This window comes from Pongo pygmaeus, chromosome 13 (assembly GCF_028885625.2).
Source record: "Pongo pygmaeus isolate AG05252 chromosome 13, NHGRI_mPonPyg2-v2.0_pri, whole genome shotgun sequence".
Taxonomy (NCBI): Eukaryota; Metazoa; Chordata; class Mammalia; order Primates; family Hominidae; genus Pongo; species Pongo pygmaeus.
This window is the reverse complement of record NC_072386.2, coordinates 123,652,195-123,675,474: the sequence shown is the minus strand read 5'-3', so window position 1 is coordinate 123,675,474 and position 23,280 is coordinate 123,652,195. Positions and strand designations below refer to the sequence as shown.

The following is a 23,280-nucleotide window of genomic DNA, read 5'->3' as shown; positions in this document are numbered from 1 at the left end:
TCAATAACAACCAAGTTGAAAATTAAAAAAAAACACAAAATTATATTAAAAACTATAAAATACCTAACAATAAATCAATAATACACTACAGGTCAGGCATCGTGGCTCATGCCTGTAATCTCAGCACTTTGGGAGGCTGAGGTGGGAGATTTGCTTGAGTCCAGGAGTTCAAGACCAGCCTGGGCAACATGGTGAAAGCCCACCTCTACAAAAAATTTTAAAAATTATCCCAGTGTGGTGGTGTGTGCCTGTAGTCCCAGCTACTAGGGAGGCTGAGGCAGGAGGATGTCTTGAACCTAGGTGTTCCAGGTTGCAGTGAGCTATGATCAGGCCACTGTACTCTAGTCTGGACTGGAGTGAGACACTGTCTCAAAAATAAATAATAAAATAATACTAAAGTCAACTTTTGGGAAGGACATTTTAAAACTCAGATAAATGTCCCACACAGAGGAGGAGCTGGACAGCAGAGAGAGCCTTCAGCTATGATATGAATCTGAAACCTGTGAGGAGAGGGGGACTGCGTGTGACTAAGGGTTGGAAGCAGCATTGCTAAACAAAATCTCAAAAACCCAAAGTGCAAGTCAAAAAGAAAAAGAAGTGAATTTGATAATCAAAATTAATGACTCTTTTCCAATGAGCTACAATATAGATAGTTAATAGGGAGACAATAGACTGGGAGAAGAGTCTTAGACTGCTTTGCAGTTCCAAGAGAGGTTTGATCAGGTCGATGAAGAGTTCTCGGACCAATGTCCTCCACTGTCAAGAGTCCCACACTCCTCAGAGCTATCCTGCATTAGGGCCCCTGCTGTGCCCAGTCACGGGCTGGGAGTCGCTCACGAGATGTGTGGCTTCATTGCAAATGGGGTGTAGATCCAGAGCGGCGGCAGCTGGGCCTTCAACAATTAGCAGAAAAGCTGAGTGGCACATTTTTCATGGCCTCTGCAGAGACCTAAAAGTGAAATGTAAAACATAAATATATTTTTTAATGTAACTATATAAGTATATGAAACATACAAATGGCCAGGCATAGTGGCTCACACCTGTAACCCCAGCACTTTGGGAGGTCAAGGCAAGGGGATCGCTTAAGCCCAGAAGTTCAAGACCAGCCTGGGCAACAAAGTGAGACCCTATCTCTAATAAAATAAAATAAAATAATTAGCTGGGTGTGATGCCACACTCCTGTGGTCCCAACTACATGGGAGGCTAAGGCAGGAGGATGGTCTGAGCCCGGGAGGTCAAGGCTGCAGTGAGCCATGTTTGCACCACTGCACTCAATCCTGGGTGACAGAGTAAGACCCTGTCTCAAAAACAAACACACAAACAACAACAACAAAAAATCCCATACAAACAGAGAAAGCTTAAGCATTTCTTCTGTGTGTGATTAAGGGTTGGAAAAGGCATTGTTAAACAAAATCTCAAAAACCCAAAGTGTAAGTCAAAAAGAAAAAGAAGTGAAATTGATAACACCCAAGTTAATGACCTTTTCCAATGGGGCATAATATAGATAGTTAATAGGTAGATAACAGATTCGGAGAAGACGCTTGAAATATCTATAACCAGTCGGGCGTGGTGGCTCACGTCTGTAATCCCAGCACTTTGGGAGGCTGAGGCAGGCAGATTACCTGAGGTCAGGAGTTCGAGACCAGCCTGGCCAACATGGTGACACCCATCTCTACTTAAAATACAAAAAATTAGCCAGGCGTGGTGGTACGCACCTGTAATCCCAGCTACTCGGGAGGCTGAGGCAGGAGAGTCGCTTGAACCCAGGAGGTGGAGGTTGCAGTGAGCGGAGATCGTGCCATTGCACTCCAGCCTGGGGGAGAAGAGCAAGACTTCATCTCAAAAAAAAAAAAAAAAAAAAAGTCTAAAAAACCAAACACCACATGTTCTCACTTATAAGTGGGAGCTGAACAATGAGAATACATGGACACAGGGAGGGGAACAACACACACTGGGGCCTGCTGGGGGGCAGGGAGAGGGAGAGCATCAGGAAAAGCTAATGCATGCTGGGCTTAATACCTAGATGATGGGTTGATAGGTGCAGCAAGCCACCATGGCACACGTTTACCTACGGAACAAACCTGCACATCCTGCACAGGTATCCTAGAACTAAAAAAAAAAAAGAGTAAGTCTATAGTCTGAGCAACATGGCAAGATCCATCTCTACAAAAAAAAAAAAAAACAAAAAAAATCCAGGCAAGGTGGCATAAGCCTGTGATCCTGTTACTCGGGGGGTTAGAGGAGAGAATCCCTTGAGCCCAGGAGGTAGAGGCTGCAGTAAGCCGTGTTCAAGTCACTGTACTCCAGCCTGGGCAACAGAGCAAGACCTGTCTGAAAAAGAAAAAAAAAGGTAAGTCCACACACCCTATGACCCATCAGTTTTACTCCCAGTTGTGTATCCCAAATAAATTCTGAGCTGGATCCATAAGGGAACAGTATAATGTACCATGTATGGGGTGTAGTGTATAGTGTATAGTGTGTAGTATATAGCGTATAGTGTGTAGTGTATAGTGTGCAGTGTGTAGTGCGTAATGTACAGTGTGTAGTGTATAGTGTATAGTGCGTATAGTGTGCAGTGTGTAGTGCATAGTGTATAGTGTATAGTGTAGTGTGTAGTGTGTACTGTATAGTGTGTAGTGTATAGTGTATAGTGTGTAGTGTATAGTGTGTAGTGCGTAGTGTATAGTGTGTAGTGTAGTGTGTAGTGTATAGTGTGTAGTGTGTAGTGTATAGTGCATAGTGTATACTGTAGTGTGTATAGTTTATAGTGTATAGTGAGCAGTGCTTAGTGTATAGTGTAGTGTATAGTGTATAGTGTGTAGTGCATAGTGTATAGTGTATAGTGTGTAGTGTATAGTGTATAGTGTAGTGTATAGTGAATAGTGTATAGTGTGTAGTGCATAGTGTATAGTGTGTAGTGTGTAGTGTATAGTGTATAGTGTAGTGTATAGTGAATAGTGTATAGTGTGTAGTGCATAGTGTATAGTGTGTAGTGTGTAGTGTATAGTGTATAGTGCGTAGTGTACTGTAGTGTGTAGTGTATAGTCTATAGTGTGTAGTGTATAGTGCATAGTGTATAGTGTAGTGTGTATAGTTTATAGTGTATAGTGAGTAGTGTGTAGTGTATAGTGCATAGTGTGTAGTGTATAGTGCATAGTGTGTAGTGTGCAGAGTGTAGTGTATAGTGTGTAGTGTGTAGTGTGTAGTGTATAGTGTATAGTGTGTATAGTGCACAGTGCATAGTGTATAGTGTATATAGTGTGTAGTGTATAGCGTGTAGTGTATAGTGTGTAGTGTATAGTGTAGTCTGTAGTGTATAGTGTATACTGTGTAGTGTCTAGTGCATAGTGCGTAGTGTATAGTGTATAGTGTGTAGTGTGTATAGTGTGTAGTGTATAGTGTATAGTGTATAGTGTGTAGTGTGTAGTGCATAGTATATAGTGCGTAGTGTATAGTGTGTAGTGTATAGTGTATAGTGTGTAGTGTATAGTGTGTAGTGTATAGTGTGTACTGTATAGAGTATAGTGCGTAGTGTATAGTGTGTAGTGTATAGTGTATAGTGCATAGTGTATAGTGTATAGTGTGTAGTGTGTAGTGTATAGTGTATAGTGTATAGTGCATAGTGTGTAGTGTATAGTGCATAGTGTGTAGTGTGTAGTGTATAGTGTGTAGTGTGTAGTGTATAGTGTATAGTGTGTACTGTATAGTGCATAGTGTGTAGTGTACAGTGTATATAGTGTGTAGTGTATAGTGTGTAGTGTATAGTGTAGTCTGTAGTGTATAGTGTATAGTGTGTAGTGTATAGTGCATAGTGCGTAGTGTATAGTGTGTAGTGTATAGTGTGTAGTGTATAGTGTGCAGTGTATAGTGTATAGTGTATAGTCTGTAGTGTATAGTGCATAGTGTATAGTGCATACTGTATAGTGTATAGTGTGTAGTGTATAGTGTGTAGTGTATAGTGTGTACTGTATAGAGTATAGTGCGTAGTGTATAGTGTGTAGTGTATAGTGTATAGTGTATAGTGCATAGTGTATAGTGTATAGTGTGTAGTGTGTAGTGTATATAGTGTGTAGTGTGTAGTGTATAGTGTGTAGTGTATAGTGCATAGTGTAGTGTGTACAGTTTATAGTGTATAGAAGAGTAGTGCGTAGTGTATAATGCGTAGTGTACAGTGTAGTGTATAGTGTATAGTGTGTAGTGTATAGTGTGTAGTGTATAGTGTATAGTGTGTAGTGTATAGTGTAGTGTGTAGTGTATAGTGTATAGTGTGTAGTGTATAGTGCATAGTGCGTAGTGTATAGTCTAGTGTGTAGTGTATAGTGTGTAGTGTATAGTGCATAGTGCATAGTGTATAGTGTGTAGTGTGTAGTGTATAGTGTATAGTGTATAGTGTGTAGTGTGCAGTGCGTAGTGAATAGTGTATAGCGTATAGTGTATAGTGTGTAGTGTGTAGTGTATAGTGTGTAGTGTGTAGTGTATAGTGTATAGTGCGTAGTGTATAGTGTATAGTGTATAGTGTGCCGTGTGTAGTGTGTAGTGTATAGTGTGTAGTGCGTAGTGTGTAGTGTGTAGTGTGTAGTGTGTAGTGTCTAGTGTGTAGTGTAGTGTGTAGTGTGTAGTGCATAGTGTGTAGTGTGTAGTGTATAGTGTGTACTGTGTAGTGTATAGTGTGTAGTGTATAGTGTGTAGTGTGTAGTGCATAGTGTATAGTGCGTAGTGTATAGTGTATAGTGCGTAGTGTGTAGTGCATAGTGTATAGTGTATAGTGTGTAGTGTGTAGTGTGTAGTGTAGTGTGTATAGTGTGTAGTGTATAGTGTAGTGTGTAGTGTATAGTGTATAGTGTGTATAGTGTAGTGTAGTGTATAGTGTGTAGTGTAGTGTATAGTGTGTAATGTATAGTGTGTAGTGTGTAGTGTATAGTGTGTAGTGTGTAGTGTGTAGTGTATAGTGAGTAGCGTATAGTGCATAGTGCGTAGTGTATAGTGTATATAGTGTGTAGTGTATAGTGTGTAGTGTATAGTGTGTAGTGTATAGTGTAGTGTGTAGTGTATAGTGTATAGTGCGTAGTGCATAGTGCATAGTGTATAGTGTGTAGTGTGTAGTGTATAGTGCATAGTGTGTAGTGCGTAGTGTATAGTGTGTAGTGTACAGTGTGTAGTGTATAGTGTATAGTGCGTAGTGTATAGTGTGTAGTGTATAGTGTATAGTGCGTATAGTGCGTAGTGTATAGTGTATAGTGCATAGCGTGTAGTGTATAGTGTGTAGTGTGTAGTTTGTAGTGCGTAGTGTGTAATGTGTAGTGTATAGTGTGTAGTGTATAGTGTGTAGTGCATAGTGTGTAGTGTGTAGTGTATAGTGTGTAGTGTATAGTGCGTAGTGTATAGTGTATAGTGTGTAGTGTGTAGTGCATAGCGTACAGTGCATAGTGTATAGTATAGTGCGTAGTGCGTAGTGTATAGTGTATAGTGTGTAGTGTATAGTGTAGTGTGTAGTGTATAGTGTGTAGTGTATAGTGTGTAGTGTATAGTGTATAGTGTGTAGTGTATAGTGTAGTGTAGTGTATAGTGTGTAGTGTGTAGTGTACAGTGCATAGTGTATAGTGTGTAGTGTGTAGTGTATAGTGTGTAGTGTGTAGTGTATAGTTATAGTGCATAGTGTATAGTGTAGTGTGTATAGTTTACAGTGTATAGTGAGTAGTGCATAGTGTATAGTGCGTATAGTGTGTAGTGTATAGTGTATAGTGTATAGTGAGTAGTGTATAGTGCATAGTGTATAGTGTAGTGTATAGTGTGTAGTGTATAGTGTGTAGTGTATAGTGTGTAGTGCGTAGTGTATAGTGTGTAGTGTATAGTGTATAGTGCATAGTGTATAGTGTGTAGTGTGTAGTGTATAGTGCATAGTGTATGGTGTATAGTGTATAGTATAGTGTATAGTGTATAGTATGTAGTGTATAGCGTATAATGTGTAGTGTATAGTGCATAGTGTATAGTGTAGTGTGTAGTGTATAGTGTATAGTGTGTAGTGTATAGTGCATAGTGCATAGTGCATAGTGTGTAGTGTATACTGTATAGTGCATAGTGTATAGTGCGTAGTGTGTAGTGCATAGTGTATAGTGCGTAGTGTAGTGTATAGTGTGTAGTGTATAGTGTATAGTGTGTAGTTTATAGTGTATAGTGTGTAGTGTATAGTGTATAGTGCGTAGCGCGTAGTGTGTAGTGTATAGTGCGTAGTGTATAGTGTATAGTGTATAGTGCGTAGTGTATAGTGTGTAGTGTATAGTGTATAGTGCGTATAGTGTGTAGTGTGTAGTGTATAGTGTGTAGTGTATAGTGTATAGTGTGTAGTGTGTAGTGTATAGTGTGTAGTGTATAGTGTATAGTGCATAGTGTGTAGTGCATAGTGTATAGTGTGTAGTGTATATTGCATAGTGTGTAGTGTATAGTGCATAGTGTATAGTGTGTAGTGTATAGTGTGGTGTGTAGTGTATAGTGTGTAGTGTATAGTGTGTAGTGTGTAGTGCGTAGTGTATAGTGTGTAGTGTATAGTGTGTAGTGTATAGTGTAGTGTAGTGTGTAGTGCGTAGTGTATAGTGCATACTGCGTAGTGTGTAGTGCATAGTGTGTAGTGTGTAGTGCATAGTGTATAGTGTGTAGTGTATAGTGTGTAGTGTGTAGTGCATAGTGTATAGTGTGTAGTGTATAGTGTGTAGTGCGTAGTGTACAGTGTGTAGTGTGTAGTGCATAGTGTGTAGTGTATAGTGTGTAGTGCATAGTGTATAGTGTATAGTGTGTAGTGCGTAGTGTATAGTGTATAGTGTGTAGTGTGTAGTGCATAGTGTATAGTGTGTAGTGTGTAGTGTATAGTGTATAGTGTGTAGTGCATAGTGTATAGTGTGTATTGTGTTGTGTGTAGTGTATAGTGTATAGTGCGTAGTGTATAGTGTATAGTGTGTAGTGTGTAGTGTGTAGTGTGTAGTGCATAGTGCATAGTGTATAGTGTAGTGTGTATAGTTTATAGTGTATAGTGAGTAGTGCGTAGTGCGTAGTGCATAGTGTATAACGTATAGTGTATAGTGATGTTTATCACAATGTTACTTCTGGTGCTACTGCCGGTGTCGATCCCTGAGAGAGTGGAAAGCAGATTAGACTAGGTTCACATCACGGAATAATTCTCAGCAGCTAGATGGAGCTTCATAATGATGCTGAATGGGGGAAAAAGTAAGAAACAGATTGCCACCTATAACATAATTCCACTTACATAAATTAAAAATACACACACACACACATTTTGCAAGGATACATATATACAGACAAAAGAATACACATGATATACATGACAATGGTTGCTTATGTGCAAGGAGGAAACTGGATGTGAGGAATGAAGATAAAAGGGAACAAACAGGGCCGGGCGCAGTGGCTCATGCCTGTAATTCCAGCACTCTGGGAGGCCGAGGCAGGTGGATCACTTGAGGTCAGGAGGTCGAGACCAGCCTGGCCAACATGGTGAAACTCATCTCTACTAAAAAGACAAAAACTAGCCAGGTGTGGTGGCTCGTGCCTGTAATCCCAGCTACTTGGGAGGCTGAGGCAGGAGAATAGCTTGAACCTGGAGGCAGAGGTTGCAGTGAGCTGAGATGGTGCCATTGCACTCCAGCCTGGGTGACAAGGCAAGACTCCATCTCAAGAAAAAAATAATAATTAAAAATTAAGAAAAGGGAACAAACAAATGCAAGTATAAAAATTAGAGAGGGCCCCTTCACAAACCATGGATAATAATGTGAATAACTCAGCCCTTGGTACCTGTTATGGGCTAAATTCATTCTCTCAAACATTGACATGTTGACTTCCTAACTTGCATTTTCTCAGAATGTGACTATGCGTAAGGTCGCTGCAGATGTAATTAGTTAACATGAGGTCATGCTGGAATAGGATGGGCTCCCAACTCAATGTTACTGGGGTAGTTATAATAAGGGGAAATTTTGGACACAGAGACAAGCTCACAGGGAGAATGTTGTGTGAACGTGAAGGCAGAGAACAGTGAGATGCACCTCAAGCCAAGGAACGAAGCAGGAGGATGGGTTGAGCCTCAGGATGGCCAGCCAAACTCCAGAAGCTGGGGGAGAGGCAGGGACCAGATCTCCCTCCAATCCTGCTGACGCCTTGATCTTGGACTTCTAGCCTCTAGAACTGTGAGACAATAAGTTTTGCTCCATTTGTTGGAATAACAGCAAACCAAGATGGCGGCCAGCCCTGTGGAGCCTTGAGCTACCATGGACACCGAGCCATGCGGCAAGAGTAGCTCTTGGCCCCTGACACTGCCCCTACTTAACCTTAGTCTTAGCCTAAGTCTTGAAAGATTTATTCTCAGCTTTTTCCTTTTTTTTTTTTTTTTTTTGAGACAGGGTCTCACTCTGTTGCCCAGGCTGGAGTGCAGTGGCAGGATCATGGCTCACTGCAGCTTCCAACTCCTGGGCTCAAGCGATCCTCCTGCCTCAGCCTCCCAAGTTGCTGGAACTACAGGTGCGCACCACTATGCCTGGCTAATTTTTAAAATTTTTTGTAGAGATGGGTATCTCATTATGATGCTCAGGCTGGTCTTGAACTCCTGGTTTCCACGGGGCCACTTGCCTCGGCCTCTCAAAGTGCTGGGATTGGCCAGGTGCGGTGGCTCACGCCTGTAATCCCAACACTTTGGGAGGCTGAGGGGGGTGGATCACGAGGTCAGGAGATCAAGACCATCCTGGCCAACACGGTGAAACCCCTTCTCTACTAAAAATACAAAAAAAATTAGCCAGGCATGGTGGTAGGAGCCTGTAGTCCCAGCTACTTGGGAGGCTGAGGCAGGAGAATGGTGCGAACCCGGGAGGCAGAGCTTGCAGTGAGCCGAGATCGCGTCACTGCACTCCAGCCTGGGCGACAGAGTAAGACTCATCTCAAAAAAAAAAAAAAAAAAGTGCTGGTATTGGGATTACAGGTGTGAGCCACTGAGCCTGGCCTGTTCCTGTCTTTTGACCTTGAAGTAGAGGTTTCAAGGGCCCTCTTATCCATCTCACCTCCTGGGGACAGCAGAGTTCTTGAGAACTTGGGAGACAGGCCCATAAGCACAACCTGAGTAAGCAGGAGGTGTGGTGGAAGGAATGGAGGTATGCACTTGGTAGGGGTAGTGGTTTCAGGGCAGGGGCCTTTTTGCCATCCTGGGGGTCCCAAGAAGACTTCCTGGTGGAGATCACATTGGAGTGGAGTCTTGGAGGAAGAACAGGTGTGATGTGGGTGAAGAAGAAAGGAAAGCATTCTTGGCCATCTCCAGCCTTGACGGTGGTGTTGGTTGTCAGGAACAGAAGCGATCATCTTCTAGCTCAGGTAAAAGTGGAATTTTTGTGTGTGGTTATTTTTATTTTTTAGAGACAGGGTCTTACTCTGTCACTCAGGCTGGAGTGCAGTGGCACGATATGGCTCACTGCAGGTTCAACATTCTGGGGTCAAGTGATCCTCCTGCCTCAGCCACTCAAGTAGCTGGTACTTCAGCTGCATGCCACCGTGTCTGGCTAATTTTTATTTTTTGTAGAGATGGGGTCTTGCTATGCTGCCCAGGCTGGTCTCGAACTCCTGGCCCCAAGCAATCTTCCTGCCTCAGCCTCCCAAAGTGTGGGGATTACAGGCATGAAAAAGTGGAATTTATTGAAAAGATACAGGGGCATCTTCCAGACCTAAGCAGGCCTCCTGGGCAATGGGCTGGTCCTGCAGCTCTCCTTCCTCTCCGTTGCCACAGCGGCTCCTTGCTGGTTTGGGCATGCCGGCTTCCTCAGCAAGGCTCCTAGTAGCTCTTCCTGCTTAACCTCTGCTGTCCAGAGTGGTGCTGACGGCCATGGCTGGGTCCAACTCCATATGACCCCCCCCAGGGACCAGCACAGTCCCGTCTTATTGCATAACTCTCGGGGGCACCTGTTTGAGGTGTTTTCTAAGTGATCTGCCTCTTCTGGAGCACAGCAGTTTGAATGGTCTCCCTGCAGTTGTGTAAAGTTGCAATCCTCCACCAACACCACGTATCTCAGTCTTAGGGTCTCTCGGTTCAAATTCTCAAGAAAGGAGAATCTGGCTGGTTCAGTGTGAGGAAGGTTTTCAGCCCTGATCCAGGTCCAATCAGGGGGTTTTGTGTGTGTGTGTGTGTGTGTGTGTGTATGTATCTGTGGGTTTGGCTTGATTCACAGTGAGTAGCCCGGGCTGAAGGCAGATTCTCTAAGAAGGGGCTGTAGCAGTTGGGATCCTGGCGGGAAACAGTAACACCCTCCAAGGGATAATTAAAAAGACAGGTGTGAGCAGCTTCAGAGAAAAAAGAGGTGCTGAAGCACCTAAGGACTAGTGAGCTGTGGGGATCCGTGATCACCTCTGGGTGTGAAGAGTGAGGGGGGGAACCATTACTAACATCACGGGTGAGACAGGCCACGCAGCAGGAGCTGTGCATCACGGCCAGGCCAGGCCAGGTGGGAAGGCTCTTCCTCGCTCACCTGACCCTGCCGCACTTTGGTCAAATCCAAGAGGAGGGAGAGGACATGCTTAGCAGGTGTGGCTTAGAGGGGAGCCCAGACAGAGAGGGCAAATGGAGAATGACCAGCACAGGCTGCAGAGGCCATCTGGTGCGGAGGGAGAGGAGACGGCCTGAGCCAAGACAGGGCGGTGTGAAGCCTCTGGGTGTTCCTTGGTACTGGAGGAGACGGTGCTAGACAGCAAGGGGAAACTGATGCACTAAAGAGGCCAGGGCCACAGAGGGCCTTGGGGGCTGCCAGTAGCAGAAGCTCAGACCCCATCCTGCGGGGGTTGCCCACCAATGGCAGGGCACCTGGCCAGGAGGCTGCCGCACAGACAGCTGAAAGCTAAAGCCAAAAAGCAATTCAAGTGGATGAACTTCGGGCACAGAGTGGGAAATATTTTTGGCTGGTGGTGTCCTTCCAAAGGCCTCTGAATCCCACTACATCCAGAAGGCCTTTTGTTGATGAGGGACAGAAATCCAATGAAACTAGCATTGGCCAAAATAGTTATTGCTTCATGGAACTTGGTAGGCCAGGGCAAAGCTGGTTTCAGGGACTCTGGAAATGCAGGAGATAGCAGCATGAATTTCTCTTTCCATCTCTGTCTCTTTCACTCTTTTAACTCGACTTGTCACACACGTTGCTGTAGGACAGGGGAAGGGAGATGCCACAGCTTCCTTATCGCAGTTTAGTGACCCCAAAGGAAGGAGAAAAATTGCTTTTTTTTTTAAACACCCATCTATAAAGACCCAGAGGAGCACTCTAGTCCAGCTCAAGTCACAGGTCCACTGTAGACCAACCATTTCAGCTTGTTAAAGCAAATGAAATATGGCCTGAGAAGGACTCCGTACTTTTATATTTGAGTCCTTGTGGACGAACCGTAACCTAGCTTAATAGACATGCAAAATTGAAAACCTAACTTAGTAGTATGTACTTGTAACAACAGCTGAGTGTTGGCCAATCCCAGCGGCCATACTTCAACCACTCATAGACTGCTGAGTGTTCAAACTATGTTCAAATAGGGCAAACGCTGAGCTGCAACCAATTTCCCTGTTTCTGTACCTCACTTCTGATTCCTGTACATCACTTTAGTTTAGTTTTTTTTTTTTTTTGAGACCAAGTCTCACTTTGTTACCCAGGCTGGAGTGCAGCGGCACAATCTCAGCTCACTACAACCTCCGCCTCCCAGGTTCAAGAGATTCTCCTGCCTCAGCCTCCTGAGTAGCTTGGATTACAGGTGCCCACCACCACGCCTGGCTAATTTTTGTATTTTTAGTAGAGACAGGGTTTCATCATGTTGGCCAGGCTGGTCTCGAACTCCTGACCTCAAGCCATCTACCTGCCTTGGCCTCCCAAAGTGCTGGGATTACAGAAGTGAGCTACTGCGCCAGGCCACTTTACTTTGTCTATAAATTTGTTCTGACCCCTGGAGTCTCTCTGAATCTGCTGTGATTCTGGAGGCTGTCTGATTCATGAATTCTCTCTTTTTTTTTTTTTTTTTTTTTTGCTCGATTAAATTTAATCTAATTGAACTTGTCTTAAGTTTTCTTTTAACAAGCTCCATGATGGGCATCTCAGATTGGCCAGGCCTGGTCCACCTGCTGTGGCCTGGGGCTGGTACTGTGATTGTGAGGACCATCAGCACTGAAAGAATCGAGGAAGGGCGGTTCACCTGTTCAGAAGGCGAGGGGGAGATGTCACACAGCCAAATGCAGCAGATGTCCTCCACCACATGCATCCCGTCGGCACGCCCGCCTACGGAGGGCTCAGCCCTTTCATGCTCAGACAGGCCGGTCAGGAAGTCCCGTCACAGGGAGGCTCCAGGGTGGTGTATGGAAGGTAGTGGTCTGAATAGTGTCTGTTAAGCAAACGACAAAAATCAACCCCAGAGAAGCAGAAAACATCTAGGTGGCCCAGCCTGGTAAGTGGCGGGAGATGGTGGTAGAGCTGTCTCTGCCTGTCATCTTCAGCCTCTTCTTGCAAGCCCCTGGTGGTCCACATTGAGGTAACAATGCCCATTCTTCTTCCAGACAGTGTAGAAACAGTGACAATGTGGTTATGGCCCCCTGGAGAGCGAGCAGTTGATGAGCTCTGCTTACGGCTGCTCTCCTCCATGGCAGAACGCATTCCTGCAGGATGAGGTCATGGAGCCAAGGAAGGTCAGGGTGTGGTGGGGCTTCCTGGGTCAGAGCTCTAGAGCAGTGCTGCTCCCCCTGCCCTCCTCCTTAGGTCTCCCATCACTGGTGGTCTCAGAAATCTCTGAAGACATTTGAATCCCTGCCCTGGTGTGAATGCAAAGGGAAGAGTCTGTTCCTGTAAAGTAGTTTGCAGATTGGTGGAACTGAGAGAACCCAGACCCTTCCCCGTTTCCCTCGACCTTTCCATCTCTGGACCCCATGCAGACTATGCTTGGGTGGTGACACAGAAGAATTTAGTGTTTGGTGGACCTGTTTCTGGAAGTGATGGATGCTGACAGCTGGCACTTAACAGTTACCAAAATTAACATTAACTGGAGTAGACTCTGTGCCACTTAGAGCTTAATGACTCACTGAATTCACCCCAAATCCCCATGAACTAGCATTATTATTAGCCCTACGTTGCAGGTGGGGAGACTAAGGCTCATCCAGTTAGAACATTATGGCTGAAACCTACATTCAAACTCTGGTCTATTTGAATCTAGAACTCTCAGCTTCCCCCCAACGACTGTGTTAGAACAGAGGAATCATCAGTTCAATTTTCACCTCCCTCCTAAGCCTTCGTGGCTCTAGACGTATGGTTATAAAGGTTGTTCACTGCTCAAGGGCCCAGGAGGGTTTGGGGCTGGTGGATAGGGGCCAAAATACAGCCCAGGGGTGCCATTTTTCTAATTCTCACCAAGGCCCTATACTGACTAGCAGCGGCCCTACCCGGTGCCATCCAGGGCCTTTTCAGAATTCTGACAGCACCCACGGTGCTGGCTACTCATACACCTGGCCCTGCTTAACCATGGCTGCCTTGCACTGTAACCCAATTGGTTCCCATGACAAAACCTGTTATTCCCATAACTCACCCAACACTTTTTTGCCCCTAGGCTCTTGCTCCTTTGGTTCCCTCTGCCTGGAATGGCCTTCTCTCCCCAGCCGCCTCGCCTGGTTCTATTAGGTTGATGCAAAAGTCATCGCGGTTTTAATGGCAAAAACCGTGATGGCTTTTGCACCCTAGTATTTCACAAAACCTACATTTCCTTTAAAACCCAGCCTGATGCCTACTCCTTCAAAATGCCTTTCATATCCTACAATTCGATTTCATCTTACTCTGCCTCCTCTCACAGGGCTTTGTGTTCGTGCTGGATGGAGCCCATCATACTCAGCCTCGCAATAAAGGCCACCTACCTAGTGAGTGAGCATTTATTAGGCGCAGGACTCTGGGCTAAATGCTGTCCATACTTCATCTCCTTGATTCTTCACGTCACAGATGTCATTATGCCCATTTCACAGAGGAAGAAATTGAAGCTTGGAAGACTTAAAGCCTTGTTTCAGCAGGAAACGCAATAAGGCGTTCTGATTTTCAAGCTGTCTCCTATTAGGGCTGGTTTTCCCTAGATGTCATGACTAGGTGTGAAGTGTGAGCTACTTGAAGGCAGAAGCCAGGGGGGTCCCCCGCAATCCCGGAGGCGGGCTTCTGAAAATGTTTAGCCCAGGAAGGAGGGCTGCCCTGGCCCCCAGCTTTGCGCCCCTTCCCAGGTGAGCTGCAACTCCAAGGCTCCCAAGCAGGCCCTTCACCCACGCGGGCCCCAGCAGCTCCTTGGGAAACAGGATCGCTGCTCTGTGGCTGCCCACAGAGAGACCCTCGGGGGGCGCCAGGCAAACGAAGGGCAGAAACGACTCGGGGGACAAGGGGTAGGGCGCTCCAACCACACCCAGCCGCCACCAGCTTGTTTACGCCTCTCCGCCGTGTCCCCCACGCCCGCCAGTCACGTGACCTCCCGCCCCACCCCCTCGGGCTCTCGCGTGGCTCCTCCCGCCGCGCCGGCCCTTCTTTTTGCCTCCTTCGCGGAGTCACAAGATCTCCTAGCAGCCTGCTTTCGGATCCTTCCGCCCGGCCCCGCCCCCCTATAAAAACCCTCCTTGCTTTTTTTTCTTGTCCAACTCGCATCGTCAGTTGTGAGTGGAAGAGCCTCTTCCTTCCGGCGGGGCTGCCGAGCGCGGCCGTCTGTCCTTCCTTTCGAGAAGGAGGGGAGGTCCGGTGGTTGGGGGGAGGGACTCTTTTTCGTGGCGGAGGCCGCCGTCGGCCTTGGCCCTTTCACGACGGGGGAGGTGCTGTACGTCCAAGATGGCGGCGCCCTGTAGGCTGGAGGGACTGTGAGGTAAACAGCTGAGGGGGAGGAGACGGTAGGTGAGTATGGGGGTGTCTCCCCCTCCTTTTTATGGGGGCTTCCTGGGGCAGCCCCGGCACCATGACTCCAGTCGGGGAGGCTCGGAAGGGCTGGAGCAAGAGGTTCACTTGCTTGGTAGGGATCCCGGGGAAGGGGGGTTCGGAGAGCTCTCCCCTACCTCTTATTACACGCTATCTCCGGCTGGCCCGGCCGGGACTGGCGGGTCCCTGGGGAGGAGAGGCGAGCCGGACCGAGCACTTCGCCCCTCCTTGGCCCCCGAGGGGACGGCTGCACCCCGGGCCTCGGTCCCTCGGGCAGGGGTGAGGAGGGCCCCTTCGTCAGCCCCTCACTTGGTGGGGTGACAGGTTCACGCTAGGTGCAGAGGGCGGGGTAGAGACGCTTGGCGGGAGGGGAAGGGTCGCGAGGGTGGGGCTAGTCCCAGATCTTAAAGAGAGGGGTCGGGGTAGAGGGGCGTGGAGAATGAATGGAGGTTGCCTGTGGGGATCAAGGACTCGCCTGGACTCGGTGTCTCCGCTGAAATTTGCATGACTCGCTCTGGGTGTACTTGTGGGTGTTTAATTGATGGTGAAAGACAGTTACCTTAAAGTCGGCAAAGGGGATTCCTAAGAGACAGCTATTTGCAGAGCCCCTCCTAGGCGTTCATTCATTCATTTGAGGAACTGGAGGATGAAGAGCCTGCAGTCGGAGGGACCTTGTAGAATTAAAGCTCTTTCTTTGTGTTTCCTGTTGGAGTTTTGCTTTGTGTGTTTTGGATGTGTGGTGGGGACTTGGGAGGGGACGCGGTCCAACAGCTAACGTTAATGGAGTGCTCTCTGTGTGCCAGGCACTGTGGAAGTGCTTGGCAGTCATTATCTCCTTTGGTCCTCACGACAAAGAGAAGAGGCAGCCACTGTTAACACCTCCAATCTTCTCAAATGAAGAAACTGAGGCCCGGAGAGAACAGGGTACTTTGCCTAAGATCACACCCCAATTGTATCTGAGCCAGGACTGGAACTGCTGGGATCTGACTGACTCCAAAGATATGACTCTTAAATTTATCTGTTATTTGATCAAAGCTGGCCTGTAAGTGATTAAAATTTATCATTTAGCCAAGGTTAATGCACGTGTGTCTGTTTAATGTTGAAGTGGGGGGATGCACTTGGCTTATCCGCCTTAGCTTTTGTTTGGGATGGTAGTGTTGTGCATGTAAACTTGTTAGTCTAAATTAGGCTAAAAAGTATTTGATAGTTTAATAAAACTGATGAGTTTACTGCAGAAAGAAGTCCTGATAAAATCCTTGCTGGCTTTTTTTTCTAATAGAAAGCATACAAATAGCACTTCACGTTGCATAGAGTAAGCTATAAAAGTGCTAAAATAGAATAATACTCTTCTGAGATACTTTGATTTGTAATTTTGGGATCAACTTGGAGTCATCTGAATTCAAACAGGCTGGCAAAGTGGAGCTGTAAATTTCAGGAAGCATTATAAAACCTAATCTTTGGGGAGCCTTTGATTTACCGAGCAACCACCTGTGATTCTTAAATTGAGCATTCCTGAGTAAACCTGGAATATGCAAATGTGAAAACTGATTTAGGGTTGTGTAGGGAAATGCACCTTTAACAGTCATGCATCAGGCAAATGAGGCTCCTCAGAAACACTGAGACATTCTTTGCTATTGCCCTAGGGAGCTGCAGAATCTTCCTCTAACCACCTGGTGTAAACTTAAGGAGTATTTATAGAAGACGTAAACGGAAAATATCCTCTTACTAAAGTTAATATCTTATCCAAAACACTCTTACATCATGTGCCTAGAAGGGCAGATGATGTAAACTTTCTCTGCTGCATGCATTTCCTGGTGTCATAAACACTTGGTATGTTCCTTAATTCCTGGTTAGAAAGCAGGTGGCTACCAGCCTTCTTTTTTCCATAAAATTAGAGTGCTTCAGGTCCTGTGACTCAGTTGTCCTCTTCCTCACTGGGTTAAGAGTAAAAACTGATACTGCTACTGTTGTGGTGTAGTATGGTGCCTTCTGTGCATGCCTGGTTTCATGGGTGAGATGAAACTTAACAGTTTTACTAGGGCAAATCTAATATAGACCTCTATATGTAATGTTTGCAGAATAATGAACTTGCTGGAAACAAGAGATCTGAAACCCTAGTGCTCATGAGAACCTTGATGTACAGATATTTGGCACTATACTAGGTAGACCTACATATTCGGACACCTTGTGTATATATTTTGGAAGAAGACTGATTCTTATGTGCACCAGAGGTTGAGGACCACTGGCTTCAAGTATCAATCTGGCTATTTTCATTTATTATTTGTCGCAGAGGTATTTCTTAAAATAGCTTGTAGCCTTTTATTTGTGTAGTGTTGGGTGAATTTTGGGCTTTGAATTAGAGCTGACTTGTTCTTATAGCTCTGTCTTCATTTGAAGTTTGTTAGGCTGCAGGTATGTTTATTTCTGGGTTCCAGGGCCATAGTGAACTAAAATTAGCTTTTCCTGGAATTAATTGGATATTCTTGAATGCTGATGAGCCAAATACAGCAATATCTCAACCATTTCAGGCTTTTCTAAAGAGTCAGATAGCTTTTGACCTTCAGTGGGTCACTAAAGTTCTGTGAGCCTCAGTGTCTTCATCTGTGAAGTAAAAGTTGGAATGTAATTTAATGAGTATTTCTAGGCCTACATTTCTGTGATTTAAAGTCCTTTGGGGTGTCATTTAAACATTCTGACTAAATCGATTGAGTCAACATGTTAATGGTTTTATAAAAACCAAGCAAATTGGTGACTTTGAGCCTACCTTGTTGGATGAAGATCTGTTTATCATTTATCCTTTCCTTTACATCAATACTTTTTAAAAAGGTAATTCCCTATAAGTTTCCCATATTATAAATCTCTGAAAGGTTAGTCTGCATTGGTTTTGTCATTTAAGTAGCTGAAGGCATGAAAGAAAAGTGTACTTAATAGCATTAAAATCTGTGGCTGTTTGCTTGAAATGTGTATATGTAGTATACACTCAAACACTGTTTTTTTTAACCTCAGATCATGAATTGGTAACTAATATAATTTGGGTAGCATGAAATACTCATTCTCCATTTAAATTCATCTGAAAGAGGTAAACTGTCAGCAGTTTGAGATTATTCTTTTCTCTGGTTTACTTTTTAAGCTTGTAGTTGCTAGAAATTATGTCTGTTTTCATGGGAGAGAATAAAAATGCAAATTTTACATACTGTGTATAAAATACACTGTCTCAGGACCTTGTCAGTTTCTTCTTGTCCTTTCTTTCATTCAGTGCTAACTTTTATTATGAACAGGGAATCAGCAAAAGATAACAATACTTTTTATGGTTGATTGAATTCAGATTTACATCTAATAAGTAAAATGTCTTAAAAACCATGCTTTAGTCCAAAATAAAGCATAGTAGTTACTGCCCTACAACTCACAGGTCACTCTCTTAAGTAAATATAATGGCAGTAGAGGCCCAGAAGTGTTGGAGTAACAAAGGACAGTTTTGCCCTTCTGTTGGTGATGTGATGGAAGACACAGAGGGGAGCTGTAGGAAGAACAGAGGCAGTGACCTTAATGTCTGCAATCATTAAGACTCTGCTACTTTGAGTAGTTCACAGAATGTAGTAACAAACTTGAACTGTATCCATTTTAAGTTATACAATGGTTTTATCAATGTTTCAAATACCAGTTGTTAAATGGATAGACTGCTAAGCATTATGTACCCAGCAGTCCATTTTTGTGAAGTAGTAATATTGTTATAATAAAGTTTATATTTTTTGAGTACTCATGTGCCAAACACTGTGGTATTTTACATGTCTGATACCCCATTAACTTCTTACAGCCTTAAGAGGCAGGATAGGAAGAGGAAACAGGCTTAGAGTAAGTTGCCTAAAGTCACTTATTCAGTGGCTGAGCTGGGATATGAACCTTTTTGGTTGACTCCACAGCCCAAACATTTAGTCTTCCACTGTGATAGACTGCTTCATCTGCTGACCTCATAAATTAACTCACTGGTCAGGTCAGTGGTTCTTAACTTTGGTGGTGGTAGGAAGGTGTGTGGACTCAGTTGCCCTCTGAAAATCTGTGGGAAGCTATGGACCAAATTTCTCTTCTACCCTTTATGTCCCATCATCACCAAAAAAATTCATACAGACATGGGATTTTGGATATGGCTTCAGGTACTTTGTGGACCCAGCTTGAAACCCAGCTGATCATTTTAGATAGATTACTGCTCTAAAAATGGACTTAGGCTTTATTAAAAACATTTTTTTTTTTTTAACTGGTAGTCAGGAAAGGCCCAAGTCAGAAGGTGGCGTTATGTACTGTCTGGGTTATAAATTACTTTGTTAAATTTCTGTGGTGTACGCAGGTATGTAACCTGCTAAGTGCTTGTCAGGCTTGGCATTTGGTCTGTGCTGGTACCTTTAGCACCTGGCAGAATTCCACTGGGCCTTTTTCCCAAGGTTTATGCACTATATATATTTTTTTCCTTTTGAACCTCAAAGGAGGTATATTAATGAATGAATGTTTTTTACCTTCATCCTTCTTTTTCCTAGACCAGTGGTTCTGAACCTTTAGTGGACATCAGAATTACCTAGAAGACCCCACCCCCAAAGTATCTAATTCAGAGATCTGGGGAAAGGCCTGAGAATTTACATTTCTAACAAATACCCAGGCTCCTGCTCGTGGTGCCAGGACCACATTTTGAGAACCACTGCCCTAGACTATCAAACTATACCCTTCTTCCCTAGAATACTTCTATTTTGGTCCTATAAACCTGAAACCTAAAGATATCTCACAGTTTGCTTATATTTCTCTTAGGAGAAGCTCTGCATAGTGTCTTTTTGAAATATACATGGTATCTGTTTGGCCTGTATTATCTTAGTAAATAATGTTGTTCATGTTAATAGAAAGTCAAAACATAAGCATTATTTATTGAAGAGATACGCCTTACCAAAATCAAGCTCTGGCCTTACACTCAAGTTACTAGAAGGTTCTTCACCTTTCGGATAGGCTATAAGCTTTAGCAAACCATCCATCAAGGCCCCTAATGGCAGAAATTCTGAATGAAGAATCTGGCAAGTTGGAGCTCTCCTGCCCCAGTTTGTCCTTGAGGGGGACTCCAACTACTAAGACCTTTTCAATCACACGTGACTATACATGTTGGCAGGTTTTACCATCAGCTGTTTTACACTCACATAGTAAGTAGTTATTTCCTACCCTTTTTTCCTTCCTTCTAGGCACTGATAGGAAGAGAGAATGGGAGCAAGTATCTTACCCTTTTTAGATGCATTTGTGCTGAAGGCATCTTGGTTCACTTGATAGAATATTACCCTAAGAAGTCACCTGAGAGTTCCTGAGCCAGAGCAGAACATTAACCTAACAGTGCAACATTTCTGCTCTATCTAACTGTACCTGATAATAAAATAGTCTATCCATGCCTGGACCTGTGTCTGAATTGTCCTTGAATTTTTATGGATAAAAAATTGAATATAGAAAACAAGTTATAGTGAAGAGACATCTGCCTTCATTTACACATGCAGTACATTTTTACATCATAGACAAATGTGTACAAAATTATCTTAGGCAAATTGATATGCGGTCACCTATTTTATGTTACATACAGTCCTGAGGAGTCGTAGAGGGTAGTGTCTAGGCCACATATCACAGCACTTGTTTTTGAAAAATTCGAATATTCACCTGTAATTTCAGATAAATCCATTCTAAAGACATCTTGGGTATCTGCCACTAGTATTTTCAGAAGGTATGTATGTACTCTTGGCTCTCTCACAGCTCATAATGCATCTTGGCTAGGGCAGAGATAATGTGAAAAAAAAGGCATACGGGTCCTGCTAATGACAGCTGTCCATGGCTGTTAGGCTAGAGTTCATGTGTAATCCTAGGCATATAAGCCATCTGTCTGTAAACACCTAAAGAATGATATTAGTTAAGATGAACAGTGAAAACAGATTGACCTATGTGCCTTCTGTTTCATCTCAAAATACTTAAACACAGAGCCCGTATCTTCTTCCTCAAACCTACATTTTATTCAGAAAGATTGCTTATAGAAGTGAAGTTATAATGATGAACATAAGTGAGAACACAACTTTTGGGTCAAATATGAAAGGGAAAAAAGTCTAGATCTGGAGGCAGGTTTCTTTTTAAATTTGGCTTTCGAAGATAAGGACGTGGATTGACACTGGTGTTCTGCTCTGCCAGGTGTTTCCATCTGCATTCCTCCCTTCCCCTCAGGAGGTTCACAGATCACATCTGACTTTACTGACCAGAGTGATTATGCCTTGTAGTACCCCCATAGGGCAGGATTGAAATACAAATGAATAAGTCAATAAACACTTAAAAATATAAATAAAAGTAGAATAGTAGGTAGCCTTTGACATACCAACATAAAATTGCTACCAATTTAGTACCATTATCATTTTTAGTGCAGTAATAAAGAAGTTAAAAGTCTTAACATTGAGCATTGGACAAAAACACTCTGCTTGGCAGGGGGTGGGGGCTCACGCCTGTAACCTCAGCACTATGGGAGGCCAAGGTGGGTGGATCACTTGAGTCCAGGAGTTCTAGACCAGTCTGGGCGACTTAGGGAGACCCGGTCTCTACAAAAAAATACAAAAATTAGCTGGGCATGGTGGTGCGTGCCTGTATTCCCAGCTACTTGGGAGGTTGAGGTGGGATGATTGCTTGAGCCTGGGAGGCGAAGGTCGCAGTGAACCGTGAGTCATGATTAGGCCACTGAACTCCAGCCTGAGCGACAGAGCAGGGCACTATCTCAAAAAAACAAAACAAAAAAACCAACCACCAACAACAAAACCACTCTGCTTTCCTAGAATAGGGCCTTTATGTAGGACGGGTTGTGGCTGGGCAGTCTACAGGATCTCATCTGGTGTAGATCCTAATTTTACCCTTGCCTTAGATATTTCTTTTCAGGTAAAATGTCCAACCCGGATTAGTCGCAAGAGGAAGTCTATATGACTCACTGGACTAACTGCTCATTTTAAGATTCTGATTTTAAGATTAGAGGCTCTTGCACTTTATTTATTTATCTATTTATTTTGAGACGGAGTTTTGCTCTTGTTGCCCAGGCTGGAGTGCAGTGGCACGATCTCGACTCATTGCACCCTCCACCTCCTGGGTTCAAGCAATTCTTCTGCCTTAGCCTCCCGAGTAGCTGGGATTACAGGCATGTGCCACCACGCCCGGCTAGTTTTGTATTTTCAGTAGAGACGGGGTTTCTCCATGTTGGTTAGGTTGGTCTCAAACTCCCGACCCCAGGTGATCCTCCCACCTTGGCCTCCCAAAGTGCTGGGATTACAGGCGTGAGCCACCACACCTGGCCTGGGCTCCTGCACTTTAATTCAAACCCTGTGACTTGCAGTGAGTGTGGCCAGGCAAGCACTCCCTGTCAGAATGGTATGATCCGTCTTTTCTGGAGGGCCAGCCTGCCTGCAGCACTGTTCACAGGCTTGCAGGTGCCACTGAAGAGACCAGTGGAGTTTAATGTCTGGAATGTGTTCCACGTGGAAATATAATTACCCTGTCATCTGGAAAAAGCGATTTTAATTGTTAGAGAGTTCCTCAGTCCACTAGTTTGACTTTGGCCATGGCTGTACATTTAAGAACTTGGTTCAAGTTTTTTTCCATGTTTAGGGTAATTAGGTGTCCATAGTATATGAGGCTCAGCTTTCATACTCTATTCAACTCTGGAATGGCTGCCAAAGAAGCTGATTAAATCTTACCTGATCTGAGCAGGGTGTGTTTGCCTCTTGTGTGCCAGGTGCCAGGATAGGCCCTAGGTGTCCCAGATGGTTCCTGTCCTCATGGAGTTTACAATCTAGTGATCAGATTGTACCTAAATATAGTTTGAAGAACCCATATTTTAAAAGCAAATGAAAATGTATTTATATATACTCATTTAACATGGATATTTAATACACGTTAATTTGGACAGAAAGTAGGGTAAAAGGGGGAAGAAAATAGAAAAATGATAGCTGTTCACAAATATTTTATGTCTCTTTTGTAGTAGACTTAAGTCATGCTGCCTGAAGGCAGAATTAGGCTTTGCAGGTTTATTTAAGAAATACTGGCCAGGTGCAGTGGCTCATGTCTGTAGTACTAGCACCTTGGGAAGCCTTGGTGGGAGGATTGCGTGAGGCTAGGAGTTTGGGAACAGCCTGGGCAACATAGTGAGATCCCATCTTTAAAACTGAAAAAAAACAATTAGTTGGGCCTGGTGGTGTGTGTCTGTATTCCTAGCTACTCGGGAGGCTGAGGTGGGAGGATCACTTGAGCCTAGGAGTTTGAGGTTGCAGTGAGCTATGATGGCTCCACTGTACTCTAGCCTAAGAGTGAGACCCTGTCTCTAAAA

At 44.3% G+C, this 23,280-nt stretch overlaps 1 protein-coding gene and 1 long non-coding RNA gene across 13 annotated transcripts in view; one reads left to right on the top strand and one right to left on the bottom strand.

The window, feature by feature from the left end:
- Positions 1–202: 202 nt before the first annotated feature.
- Positions 203–13,903, bottom strand: LOC129043398 (uncharacterized). The gene is made up of 3 exons (XR_010123381.1): positions 12,199–13,903; positions 1,716–1,813; positions 203–949 (listed from the first exon to the last, which is right to left on the bottom strand). It is a non-coding gene; the product is annotated as an uncharacterized LOC129043398 (long non-coding RNA).
- A 202-nt stretch (positions 13,904–14,105) lies between these two features.
- The window catches only part of TSC1 (TSC complex subunit 1), a 54,186-nt gene continuing 45,011 nt past the window's right edge, over positions 14,106–23,280 (top strand). For 2 of the 12 annotated variants that reach the window (XM_054500001.1, XM_054499993.1), the window contains exon 1: positions 14,648–14,900. The gene's annotated coding sequence lies outside the window, so the exon portion shown is untranslated. Of the gene's footprint in view, positions 14,249–14,647; positions 14,901–15,724; positions 15,964–20,639; positions 20,659–23,280 lie in introns of those variants that run through there. The other 10 variants (XM_054499992.2, XM_063650011.1, XM_063650007.1 and 7 more) reach the window with 8 other exon arrangements.